Source organism: Trachypithecus francoisi, unplaced genomic scaffold, assembly GCF_009764315.1.
Source record: "Trachypithecus francoisi isolate TF-2019V2 unplaced genomic scaffold, Tfra_2.0 Lachesis_group1, whole genome shotgun sequence".
Classification (NCBI taxonomy): Eukaryota; Metazoa; Chordata; class Mammalia; order Primates; family Cercopithecidae; genus Trachypithecus; species Trachypithecus francoisi.
Genome location: NW_022681454.1, coordinates 55,521,356 through 55,536,015, shown reverse-complemented (window position 1 = coordinate 55,536,015; position 14,660 = coordinate 55,521,356). Strand labels below are relative to the sequence as shown.

The following is a 14,660-nucleotide window of genomic DNA, read 5'->3' as shown; positions in this document are numbered from 1 at the left end:
ATGCATTGTTAGGCAATTCAAACGTTGTTATGCAGCACAGCACTATACTGTGCCATCTTCCTGCTGTAACTGCCAAAATAATCACTGAACAATCATCAATGATGACCAGCTAGACATAAAACTCATCAAATGTGCTATGTATGAAGTAGGTGACAAATGGCTCTAAAAGTAACCTTATTCAAGGGGTCCAACATAAGAAGTACTGCTCGGTAGTAGGCAGAAAATAAAATCCAGTTCATATCTAACAAGAATAGCAAATGACACAACGTCCTGAGCCTAAATCAAACTCCTGTATGCTTTCAATAAATTGCCACATAGTATTTATATTGGATTCTTTGCTCATATTTTAACATATATACACACACCCCAAAACCAAGTGTCTGAATCTGGAACTGTTTGCAAGTAAAGTTTAGACCTTATATCCCAAATTGAAGAGTTGCTTTCAGGTCATCTGAAATTTGTTACATATAGAGATTAATTAAATTTGTTACATATAGAGATTAAAGAAAAAAGAGATATTCTATCATGTAACAAATCAAAATGCTAGTTTATAAGAATGCAATCAAAGTTTCTCATATTATCATTTTCTCTCACATTTCTAAAGAGAAAATAGTCATTCCTTTCCACTTACTTAAAGGAGCAAAGAGAAAGTTTTCCATATTTGTTCATATGTTAACAGTAATTAGTTTCCAACTTTCCAGGTTAAGCTCTTCAACTCTAATCTTATCATACAATTTGGGCGATGCTAAGCCGTATTTTATTTTCCATAAATGTCTCAGAACTTCATATAGCACAAAGAATATGATCATTTTCCGCAGGAGAAGAAATTTGATTTCTACCATATTCAGCCTATATATAATACTTCTGAAAATAAAGTTTTTAGGTAACAAGGTTTTCAGAATTTCTGCTGTACACCATAAGGCACATGTGTCTCTTTGGGTACTTTTGTGTAATAATGTAAGAGTCTACAAAAAAATACAAGATTAAGCAAAGCCAAATCAAACAGTTCTAGATCCAAAGACGCACTACATAATCATTACCTACAATGAAAATGGGTAAAACACCCTAAATTTGCAAAAACATATAGGTTTCACTTTTTTTTTTTTTTTTGGAGACTGAGTTTTGCTATGTCACCTAGGCTGCAGTGCAATGGTGCAATCTCGACTCACTGCAAACTCCGCCTCCCAGGTTCATGCGATTCTCCTGCCTCAGCCTCCTGAGTAGCTGGGGTTACAGGCGCATGTTACCACGCCTAGCTAATTTTTGTATTTTTAATAGAGATGGGGGTTTCACCATGTTGGTCAAGCTGCTCTCGAACTCCTGACCTCGTGATCCACCCGCCTTGGCCTCCCAAAGTGCTGGGATTACAGGTGTGAGCCACCACACCCGGCCCAATTTTAGATCATTTTTATAAAACACAGGGCATAGGATTAGAAGGCAATTTAATCTGTTTTAATCACAGCTCCAACTAGATGGGATGTTCCTTAAGGGGACTATGTTTCTGTGTGGAGACACATCCTTTTTATATCTCTATACAGTTCCCGCCACATAGGAAGCACTTAACATGTATTTGTGGAATGATCAATGATCATATGCTTTATAATCCTAAAATCTGCCACCTTCCTCCCTCCCTACTCATCTCACAGCCAATTAACACCCAACGCTTTTCTAAAAATTGATACAAAGAAATGGTAATTCATCCACATGTTCAATTTTCCCAGATATTTTTAAAATCTAGATAGAAGATTAATAATTATCATCTTTTCTGGTGCTCCAATTCTAATCTCTAAAACAGATACTATATGGAACTATATTTCTGTTTTTTAATTCTGCATGTTTCAATCTTTGTAAGTCCATTAAAATTACAAAATCTCTTCCTTAAAAAAAAAAAAAGCACCATAAAATGTTTACCAGTATCTATAATATGTAAAAACCAAAGTAAGATCAATACTATCATATTAGGGGTCAGAGGTCTCTTTTGGATTTGATTAGGATGCCAATAAAAATGACTGAAGCTAAAACACTTCTCATTTGAGTTTACTAAATAATTTAGTATAGTTCTGGTCACGACTGCCCCCAAAATCAGGTTTTCATGGTGCTATTAAAAACAGGCAACTTGGCCCAGCAAGGTGGCTACCGTCGGTAATTCCAGCACTTTGGGAGGCCAAGGCGGGCGGATCACTTGAGGTCAGTAGTGAGGTCAGGAGTTTTAGACCAGCCTAGCCAAAATGGTGAAACCCTGTTTCTACTAAAACTACAAAAATTAGCCGGGTGTGGTGGCCCATGTCTGTAAATCACAACTACATGGGAGGCTGAGGCATAGGAATCACTTAAACCCGGGTGTCACAGGCTGCAGTGAGCCGAGACTACCCCACTGCACTACAGCCTGGGCAACAGAGTGAGACCCTGTATCAAGCAATCAATAACAGAGAACTCAATTTCAGGAAATTAACATTATTAAATCCTTCCGTTCAGCTTTATTTTCCCCTCTCAGGTCTCGGCATCAACTTTCCACCTTGTAGGCATACCACAAAAATCTTAAAATTATGAAATAAATTATTCAAATGTAACTTCAATCTCTAAATGTGACACTGATCATGTGGCTTCAAATAGTCTCATATACAGCTCAGTGCAAGACTTAAATACTGAGTGATTAACATTTTTCATCCAAGAAAGAGAAATGTTTTATTTGGGAAAACGTAGTGCAATTAATTTCTTATCTTTAATTTCAAACTAATGAAGAGGCAGGTTTTTTTTAATAGTGTTTCCAAGAGTTTCTAATTTCTACAAAAACTTACATAGATTCTCAAAAGATCCTCCCATTACATCAACCATATTTATACTGGGAATCCCAATTACATAACAAAGCCTGTTAGCAACACCTTTCCAACTTCACCATCTAACTTCATTTCAACACTATGTAAAACACTCCACTTAGTTCCCCAAATACTACACAAGCTGCTTTTTGAGTCTGCCATTCATTTACTCTTTATTTCTTCATTTCTTAGCGTGTCTCCTACAAAGGCCTCAGAGACTCTGAGTAAAATTTCTGAGAGTAACCATCAGTCCCAGATAAGGAACCCGATTTTCTCCTACGTCTTATATACTCCTTACATTAAAAAGTTTTAATCTCCATCACCAAAGGCTGATTAAACACTACCACAGAGTGAAGACTTTAATAAATTTGTCTTCGGTTCTATTAAGCAAAAACTTCAGATAACTCTGTAAAATACTGACTTCATAGAAAATGTATTTCAAAGCTGGGCACAGCAGTATACTCCTCTGGTCCCACCTAGTTGGGTGGCTGAGGTGGAGGGATCGTTTGCAGCTAGGAGTTCAAGGCCATTGTGCACTATAACCACTGAATAGCTACTGCACTCTAGCCTGGGCAACATAGCATTAAAAAACATTAAAAAATATGCAGCCTTAAAAAAAGAGTGAGTTCACGTCCTTTGCAGGGACATGGATGAAGCGGAAGCCATCATTCCCAGCAAACTAACACAGGAACAGAAAACCAAACACTGCATGTTCTCACTCCTAAGTGGGAGGTGAACAATGAGAACACAAGGGCGCAGGGAGGGGAACATCACACACCGGGGCCTGTCGGGGGGTGGGTGGCAAGGGGAGGGAGAGCATTAGAACAAATACCTAATGGATGCAGGGGTTAAAACCGAGATGAGGGTTTGATAGATACAGCAAACCACCATGGTACATGCATACCTATATAACAAACCTGCATGTTCTGTACATGTATCCCAGAACTTAAAAGTGAAATTTTTAAAAACATTAAAAATTAAAAAATGTTTAATGTCTTTTGGGGGGGGTTGTATTTTAGTTTTTAAACTTATAAGCAATATTATATGTAACGCTAGGTCTGCTTTGCACAGAAAATTTTAAATTTAGAGTTTCCAAAACTGTAAATAAATCTACATAACATGCTATTTCAATGAAAGGTATATTTTAAAAATACATATGAAATACATCCAAATATACTACCCCAAATCTCAAGTTTTATATGTAGCACTAGAAAAATAAACCAGCATAACTCCCCCTGAAAAAAACAAGCTGGCCAAATCAAGGCAAACTGGTAAAAGCTAGAACTAAGCTTCTGTAAATACTGGTCATCTAGAGTAGCTTACAAAAAAACAGAAGCCTCTATAGTGTATGTGAAGATGTAAGTCCTATAGCTTACCACCAGGTTTCTCTCTTACCACCCTAAGTGTAAGGTCATTTTATCTCAGTCTGTAGTTTGGCACAATTAGTGTTATTTCATTTAGGATTCAGACTAAAAATCCTACAAGCACCGGAGTGCTTCATAATGAATCAGACTGCTAACTCAATGAAATCTAACCCAAAATACAAATCACTAATCATCTCAACAATAGTTTGCAAAATCAGTCATACGCAGAGATACAGATGCTGGCAGAGTTCCTAAAATTGAAAGAACACAAAAATAAGCCTATATGAGGCTTAATTTCGAGTTCAGAGTAAATATCAATAACTTATTCCATTTTACACATTCTCAGATAAATCTGTCTTATATTGGCATTTATTCCCAAAAGTTACAGAAGGGAAAACATGTATTTTTGTGTGTGTGATTTACTACATACTCATCTTAATAAATAACTATCCTTTCCATCTGGTCTTAACCACTATAAGCTCCCTTCCTGAGAAAATGTGTCTGTGTTTATCTTGCTTAACAAAGCAAATAACTCTTGCACTGTGCCATTTTTTAAGTTTAGTGTCTTTGTTGTTGTTGTTGTTGTTTTTAGACAGTGTCTCACTCTGTCACCTAGGCTGGAGGACAGTGGTACAATCATAGCTCATTGCAAGCTTGAAATCCTAGGATCAAGTGATCTTCCCTCCTCAGTCTCCCCAGTAGCTGGGACTACAGGCACATGTTATCATACCCAACTAATTTTATTTTATTTCATTTTTATTAGAGATGAGGTTTCACTATGTTGCCCAAGCTGGTCTTGAACTCCTGTCCTCAAGAGATCCTCCTGCCTTGGCCTCCCAGTGCTAGCAGGATTACAGGCATGAGCCACAGCGCCTAGTCTTTTTTTTTTTTTAAAGAGACAGTGTCTACCTATGTTGCCCAGCCTGACCTCAAACTCCTGGGGTCAAGCAATCCTCCTGCCTCAGCCTCCTAAGCAGCTAGGACTACAGGTGTCCCCACTACACCCAACTATAATATTTACTTTTAACTATACGCAACTATTAATCATTACAACTGTCATACTAAATTTGTACTCCACCTGAATGAGATAAGCAGCTGATACTACAAAAACTGCCCCTAGCAAACTATACTGCATATAGTAAGATCATATTGACAAAATCAAAGATTTATGGCAATCCCAAGAGCTTAAATGACGCCCTGGGATAAAGAAAAATTTCATTAGCAATCCCATTCCATTTCCATACCAAGGGCCTGTGGATGGCATTTGTCTTTTTTTAATTATATATTCAACTAAAGTTCATAGATTATAAAATAATGCAAACATGTTTAAAGAAAAAGACTTAATTCCAAGTGTTCATGACATCTCCAGCTCTGTGACCACTCTAAAAAAAAACTTACGTTTTATAATGGCAAAGTCACTCATCATTATTGAAAAAAATAACCTTCAAACTTTTGAGGTCTAATGTTTCTGACCAGTTTAACATTTATTCAAGAAATACTTACTGCATGCCTATTGCTCACTACTGACATTTACTGTACCAAGCACTAGGGTGCTTCAATAGTGAACAAGATGTACATTGTCGTCACCCTCATGGAGCATATACTGTTTCCACAGCACTACTTGAAAAAGAAAAGCTATACAGTAGTTTGCTTTTCAATAATTCTGCAAGGAATTTGGCATTTCTTGTTACTACTTTCTTTTTCTCCCTCATCCGGTAGTTGCATTGTTCTCTATTGTCACTACTCTAAAATAAGCAGAACAACTAAAGGGAAAATAAAACATTCTTATCACAAAGGATGAGGGTGATGAATAACCGATAACCTCTGGCATGGTCAAGAATAGGTGGAGAGAACAGAGTTCCCAGGATAAGAATGGGAAGTTTTAAATGGCCTAATATTGGGGAATGTGACTGAAGATAACGGGTTAAACACATACTAGTACATTTAACTTAAGATGATAGCAACTGGTTTCCTAAATCAGTGATATTATTATTTTCTACAATCCTTGCTAGCAAACCAAATAATTAGATAACCCAAGGAACAAGGAAATACTTGGACTCAATATGTCTTATTTCTAGTCAGTTTATTCTTGGGGCTCTATTTATTAAATATATCTCAAGTCAAACACTAGTTATCTATGCAAATAAAATGCATAGGCATATGTGGCAATAAAGCCCCTAGATGAATATGCGAAAATGTTATTGCTTGTTATACATCTTTCCAAAGGTAATTCAAAGATAACTTTACGGCAATCCAGAGATAACTTACAGGAAGCTTCTGGCTCTGGAAAGTGATGAGGGCATAGTCTACTTGTCAGTTATAGTAATGCCGGGAGGAAATAAAGGAGAAAGAATTAGAATACAATTCCTTTTCTGCATATTTAGAAACTTTCTTCCATATTTGAGATATAAGACCACAGCAGCAGCAACAACATGAAACATAAATACTAAAATAAAAAAACAGAGACCAGACCGGGGGTTATAAATCTATCAATCACTTCAAATTTTCAAAAATAATGCTACTATAGACATGTTTCATTTTATTTCATTATCAATATGGACAACTTAAGCTTATGATTTTCCTCCCAGAATTCCAAATTAAGTCTTAGTCTCCACCTAACTTAACAATTACAGTGCTTTAATGCCTTGCATTTAATGCCTCCCACTCATCTAAAGATACTGAATATAATCTAATTTTTTTTTTTTTTTTTTGAGACTAGGTCTCACTTTATCACCCAGGCTGGAGTGTAGTGTGGTGCAACCTCAGCTCACTGCAGCCTCAACCTCCTGGGTTCAAGTGATCCTCTCACCTCAGTCTCCTGAGTGACGAGCACTACAGGTGTACGCCACCACCATCTAGCTAATCTTTGTATTTTTTTGTAGAGCTGGGTTTCACCATGTTACCCAGGCTGGTCTTGAACTCCTGGGCCCAAGTGATCTGCCCACCTCAGCCTCCCAAAGTGCTGGAATTACAGGTATGAGCCACTGCACCCAGACTTCTTTTCACTTTTTTGATTTAGTTTGTGTTTTCTATCCCCTCTGATATGTACATTTGCATCTTTTTTTAATGGGTATCAACTTCCTTCTCATCATTCTTGGCTTAAGTCATCTTTCACCTCTTCTTCTGTATATTTCCCCATGCAGAAATCAAGTTAATTCTAAAATTTATATAGAAAGACAATCTAAAATAGCCAGTACACTTCTGAAAAAGATATAAACATAGATGTGCACGGTATCTGATTTTTCAAGACTTACTAAAACTACAGTAATCCAGAGAGTTTGGTATTCATGAAAGAATAGACATACACAGTTCAATGGAACAGAACTGAGAAACTAGAAATAGACCCACATACATGATCAATAGATTTACAACAAAAAGATAACCATAGAGAAAGCACAGATTTTTCAACAAATGGTGCTAGAACAATGGTATATCCATATGGAAAAATAAATAAATAAACATCAATCCATACCTTGCATCCCAAAGTAAACTTACAAGGACCATGAGCTTAAATATAAAACCAGTAACTATAAAACATTAGAAGAAAACATCAGAGAAAAGTCTTTGTGACCTTGAATTAGGCAAAGATTACTTAGACATAGCATAAAAAGCATGATCCATAAAAGAAAAAATACTGATAAACTAACTTTTAAGAAAAGTTAAGACTTCTGCTCTTTGAAAGTTGAAGGAAAAGACATGTCAGGGTTTAAGAATAAATATCTGCAAAACACGTACTTGAAAAAAAAAAAACTCTCCAGAATATATAAAGAATGCTCAAAACAAAATAATAAAGCAATCTTATTTTTTAAATTAACAAAATATTTGAACAGATACTTCAAAGAAGATACACGGATAGCAAATAAGCACATGAAAAGATGCACATTAGGCATCAGAGAAATACTAAAAACCACAATGAGATATCACTACACATTAGAAGGATTAAATTTAATAACTGACAATATCTAGTGCTGACGAAGATTTGGTCTGCATGCACACGCACAAAACAGGGGGATTAAAAGAAAACTTGTCTCAAAGTGCCACAGTACTGAAGTAGAAGAGATGATGCAAGACTTCCACGAGGAGGTGACACTAAGCTGAATCTTAAAGAATGAACAGGAATCAGTATTTCCCTCAAGGAAAGGGGTTGTAGGTATGGCAGGGACAGACAAAGCAAAAATAAAAGCATAAGCAAAGACTTATAAATAAGAAATAACATGGCTGGGCGTGGTGGCTCATGCCTGTAATCCCAGCACCTAGGGAGGCCAAGGAGAGTGGATCACCTGAGGTCCGGAGTTCAAGACCAGCCTGACCAACATAGTGAAAACCTGTCTCTACTAAAAATGCAAAAATTAGCTGGACATGGTGGCAGGCACCTGTAATTCCAGCTACTGGGGAAGCTGACACAGGGGAATCACTTGAACCCAGGAGGCAGAGGGTGCAGTGAGCTGGCATCATACCATTGCACTCCAGCTGGGGCAACAGAGCGGGAGGGAGGGAGGGACGGAAGGAAGGAAGGAGGGAGGGAGGGAGGGAGGGAGGGAGGGAGGGAAGGAGGGAGAAAGGGAGGGAGGGTAGGAAGGAAGGAGGGAAGGAGGGAGGGAAATAACGTGAGAACACTGAGCAGAGTGGCTCACACCTGTAATCCCAGCACTTTGGGAGGCTGAGGTGGAAGGATCATGCTTAAGTCCAAGAGTTCAAGACCAGCCTGGTGACACAGTGAGACCTTGTTTGTATTGCTAAAGAAAATAAAAGTAAATTTTTTTAAAAAATTGTTCTTGAGACAGGGTCTTACTGTGTCACTCGGGTTGGAGTGCAATGGTGTATGATCATGGTTCAGTGGAGTCTTGACCTTCTGGGCGTAAGTGATCCTCCCACCTTAGCCTCCCAAGTAGCTGGGACCACATGTGCATACCACCCCACGCCTGGCTAATTTTTGTATTTTTTGTAGAAGCAGGATTTCACCATGTTCCCCAGGCTGGTCTTGAGCTCAAGTGATCTGCTCACCTTGGCCTCCTAAAGTGCTGTGATTACAGCTGTGAGCCTAGACATTTTTTTTAAAAAAGAAACAACATGAGGAGAGAGGCTATTCACAGGAGTTGCTGAAAAATATCACCAGAGTCATGCAGAGATGGTGTTCTATACGTAAAGATAGAAAGCTTCAAAAATCTGCTTATTTTACTGAGTCTTTCCTATAAATCATTTTCCTCATGTAAAGAATTTGCCATCCCTAAGAGTCTAATAATAAATGAGGCCGGGCGCGGTGGCTCACACCTGTAATCCCAGCACTTCAGGAGGCCAAGGTGGGCTGATCCTCTGGTTCAAGACCAGCCTGGCCAACATGGTGAAACCCTGTCTCTACTAAAAATACAAAAAACAGCCGGGTGTGGTGGCGGGCGCCTGTAATCCAGCTACTCAGGAGGCTGAGGCAGAAGAATCACCTGAACCTGGGAGGTGGAGACTGCAGTGAGCCAAGATCGTGCCACTGCCCTCCAGTCTAGTCTGGGCAACAAAGCGTGACTCTGTCTCAAAAAATAATAACAACAATAATAATAATCATAAATGAAACTACCAATCCTAGTTGCCTCCTTCCTTCATTCCCTTTTATTTTCCTCTACTCAACAACATTGCTTCTAGTTGCACATCTGAGAGGGCTTATGTCCTCTACTGATTTAGCTATCACATTCTTAAAGACATTACAAATGCCTTAAAATCTCTGTACTTAACATTAAATATAAATACTCTTGTTACTTGCCATCATAAAAACAACCTATAGCATGGCATTTGACTGTCATTACACTTACCCCCAGTTTCTCAGCATACACAATTATAATCACTAGTGTAGTGAAGAGATTCATTCAGTTAGAAAGAGACTCAAATCTAAAATATGTACTCAAACTCTTCTTTGAAACTCAGAGAATCCACTTAAAGGAGACGACACTATCTATTTGTAAATTTGGGATTCTTTAGGGGAAGCAAATGATGATGACAATAATCACCATCACTGCAACTACCAACTACTAGCTACTACATATAAGTTATTTACCTAACTTTATTTCACTTAATTCATTTCTACCAACAATCTTGTAAGCAGGTATTACTATTTCAATTCTAGCATTCAGAAAACTGTAATCTAAAGAGGTTTAGAAGCTTACTGGCAAGGAGCAGGACTGGAATTCAAATCCAATTCCACTACATTGATCTGCCTCAGATATATGCCTTCAGTAAATCCTTTATCTTTAAAGTTTGAAAACTCTCAAAATGATCTCCTATACTAGTATCATAAATCTGAAAATCTATTTTCTTTGACCAAACTTCTTTTTTGTTCCAATATTAGTGGGAAATCTATATTCCACAATTTGGCAAAAAGTAAGTTAAAATAGCTCCATCACATTCCAAGATTTAATGAATATATTCAGGATTTAATTTTTTTGCATACTAAGGTAAAATGTAAGTGAATAGTTTTTTAAAAACTTGGAGTGGAAAAGATCTCTTCAGGCAGGAATCCAAAAATAGAAACATAAAAAGACGTATTTATATGATTATCTAAAAATTCAAACCTCCTATACATTATGTAAGACAAAATGAAAAGCAAGTAAAATAGGGAAGATATGTATGACATGCATGATAAGGTTAACAGTTTTAAATACACTAGGAGATTGCATAATACCTTTTAAATGAGAAAGAACATATTATAATAATAGGCAATTCGGCTGGGCACGATGGCTCACGCCTGTAATCCCACCACTTTGGGAAGCCAAGGCGGGCAGACTGCCTGAGGTCAGGAGTTCAAGACCAGCTTGAGCAATACAGCAAAACCCCATCTCCACTAAAATATAAAAAAATAGTCGGGCGTGGTGGCATGTGCCTGTAGTCCCAGCTATTCGGGAGGCTGAGGCAAAAGAATTGCTTGAACCTGGGAGGCAGCTGTTGCAGTGAGCCAAGAACATGCCACTGTACTCCAGCATGGGCAAAAGAGCAAGACTGTCTCAAAAAAATAATAATAATAAATAATAATAATAGGCAATTGATGAAACAAGTACAAATGTATAATACATATATAAAAAATTAACCTCATTCTAAATGGAAAAAACAAACACGAGACAATAAAACACGGTGCCATTTTCAGGAATTTAACCTAAGCCTAAAGACAAGAGTTTATGCTCAACAATAAGGTAGTTAAAGAAAATACAGCCATATCTATATGACAGTACAAGTCTCTTTTCTCTTTTTTCATAAGTAAATCAATTGATTTAAATTTTCCACTAACTCCCCTTCCACACATCACCAGTATTTCACTACAATGAAGATAATGTTTTCAATTTTTAAATTTTAAGCAGCTAAAACTGGTATGCTTGAATGGGATGGATTTTAGGCCAAAACAGAATAAGGTCAACACAGAATGATTCAATGCAGAGTTGTCTCCCAAACTGTACATTATTTAGCTAATCATATAGCTCTTAGTCAAACCCAAAGTGATAGTAAACCCTCTAACTGCTTGTTTTCAAGGAAAAACTTAAGGTATCCTACAAACTGACTATGCTGAGTACACAGCCTATCCCCCTCCAACTCCCCACCCCGCCACCCCGCCCCAATGCAACCATTCAGTCAACTCAATTTTCTCATTAACGAAATATTCAGATACAATGCAAGGAACTTTTAGCCAAAGGGGGGAAAAAAGTCAGTTTTTTTTTGTTTAGCACGTTGGGAGGCCGAGGTGGGAGGACTGTTTGAGGCCAGTAGTTCAAGACTACCCTGGGCAACATGGCAAGACCTTGTCTCTACAAAACAAAAAATTAGCTGGGGTGGTCGTATGTGCCTGCAGTCCCAGCTACTCAGGAAGATTCCTTGAGCGCAGGAGGTTAAGGCTGCAGTGAGCCGTGATCATGCCACAGCACTCCAGCCTGGGAGAGAGAGGGAAACTCTGTCTCAAAAAAAAAAAAAAAAACCAAGCATGATGGCTTATGCCTGTAATCCCAGCACTTTGGGAGGCCAAGGTGGGCAGATGGCATGGGCTCAGGAGTTTGAGACCAGCCTGGGCAACATGGCAAAACCCTGTCCCTACAAAAAATACAAAAATTACCTGGGCATTGTGACATGTGCCTATGTTCTCAGCTACTTGGGAAGCTGAGGTGGGGGTATTGCTTGAGCCCAAGAAGTGGAAGCTGCAATGAGTGGTGATTGTGCCACTGCAGCCTAAGCGACAAAGCAAGACACTGTCTCAAAAAACAAATTCCCATATGCTAAATACAACATACAAATTTTTAAATATAAAGAATGCCCTAAAAATCTTCTGTGCTCTGCCTATGTACATTGTCTCTCCCCCTTCCCCGGCAATCACTCCACTTTTTGCTGCCTCCATAGTTCTGCCTTTTCCAGAGTGTCATTTAGTTGGACTCATACAGTGTGTAGTCTTTTCAGACTGGGTTCTTTCATTTAGCATTATGCATTTTAAGTTTCCTCCATGTCTTTTCATAGCTTGATAGCTCATTTCTTTTTAGCACTGAATAACACATCACTGTCTGGATGTACCACAGTTTATCTATCCACTCACCTACTGAAGGACATCTTGGTTGCTTCCATGTTTGGACAATTATGAATAAAGCTGCTATAAACATTCACGTGCAGGTTTTTGTGCAGATATAACAAAAAGGCATTTGACTATTATTTGAAGATATGCATAAAACTTTCCTTTTTTTATTTTACTTTATTTTATTTGGAGACGGATTCTTGCTCTGTCGCCCAGGCTAGAGTTCTCCTGCCTCAGCTTCCCGAGTAGCCAGAATTACAGGTGCCCACCACCACACCCGGCTAATTTTTTGGGTTTGGTTTTTTTTTTTGGTATTTTTAGTAAAGACAGGGTTTCTCCATCTTGGCCAGGCTGGTCTTGAACACTGCTAACCTCGTGATCTACCAACCTTGGCATTCCAAACTGCTAGGATTATAGGCATGAGCCACTACGCCCAACCAAAACTTTCACATTTTAAAAAATAATCTTTGTCAGCCGGGTGCGGTGTCTCACACCTGTAATCCCAGCACTTTGAGAGGCTGAGGCAGGCGGATCACTTGAGGTCAGGAGTTCCAGACCAGACTGGCCAACATGGTGAAACACAATCTATACTGAAAATACAAAAATTAGCCAGGCGTGATGGCGCACACTTGTAATCCCAGCTACTTGGGAAGCTGAGGCGGGAAAATTATGAACCGGGAAGTGGGGGCTGCAGTGCGCCAAGATTGAGCCATTGCGCTCAGCCAAGATTGCGCCACTGCACTTCAGCCTGAGCAACAGAGCGAGGCTCTGTCTCCAAATAATAATCATCATCTTCAGCATCATCTTTGTCTATTTCTGATAGCCTAGCATGTTATCAGCATTGAGAAAGCTATATATTACCTAAAGATATCTGCAGACTATCAAGATAAGAAACAAATGTGAATGGTTTAAAAAAAAAAAAAAGCAAAGATTAATAAAATGAGAAAATACTGCCAAGTAGAGGAAGTAGTTTAAGAATAATTACAGATTCACAAAATAAATGGGTGTGGGTATGTAAAAAGGTCAGTGTCCATTTAAACATCCATATTTTCTTTGATCAAAAGCAGAACATTTATGGTTTTTGTAAAATGTTTTGTTATTATAAGCCTAATACTAATAGCATATAATTTCTCTAAGGCTCATTCTTCTGTTGTGCCCATGATATTTTTCTAAGTTTTTTTTTCATATTCTGATTGAGAAAAATTAATCTGATTTTGCTTTGGTATTATTTAAACAATAAATGGTAGGTATTTTTGACTGTAAATCACTCATATACCCATAATATTTAAAAAACCATTTGGTATTATGAAAAATATTTCAATAAGGAAAACTTTGCATCTAAAGGAAACACTGCATATTCTTATAGATTCAAGACCATATTCCTCCCAAAGAATATATATATGTACGTATATATATACTTGAAGCATAAATATCATATTCAAAAGCATGTTTAAAAACAAGGATACTTTACACTGTATTTATTCATCAGCTGTTCAATAATTTTAAATTCAAATAAAATTACCCAGAGTTACTTTACTTTGTTTAGAAGAGCCTAAAGGTCATTTATAAATGCCCATGGATAACAGATTATCCCCAAGCAGTAATATCCTGTCTTGAGATAGAAAAACTTGTTTTCCCAACGATTTCTAGGCATAACATAAGAAGTAGAATCATCAGTAAGCTATGTCTCTTCTTTTTGAAACCAAAGTGCAATGACATATAAAAAAGTTTAGATTTGGGTGCTGTTAACCTCGAAAACTTCCCTAGGTACCTACATTCATGGCAACTATAGAGGCAAAAAATTATATACTTTAAGCTATCAGTTTGAACAATCAGCAAATTAAGAAAAAAAAAATACAGACGCCCTTATTCACCAATCCCAGTGGCAGCAACTAAATCAAGTAGCTATGCTAAACTGAAAATATGAGAAAAATATATTAACTAAAATTAATA

At 37.7% G+C, this 14,660-nt stretch overlaps 1 protein-coding gene across 8 annotated transcripts in view; it reads right to left on the bottom strand.

Annotated features, from left to right (window-relative positions):
- CNOT6L (CCR4-NOT transcription complex subunit 6 like) overlaps positions 1-14,660 on the bottom strand; it is a 109,896-nt gene that overhangs the window by 61,737 nt on the left and 33,499 nt on the right. The window lies entirely within an intron of this gene.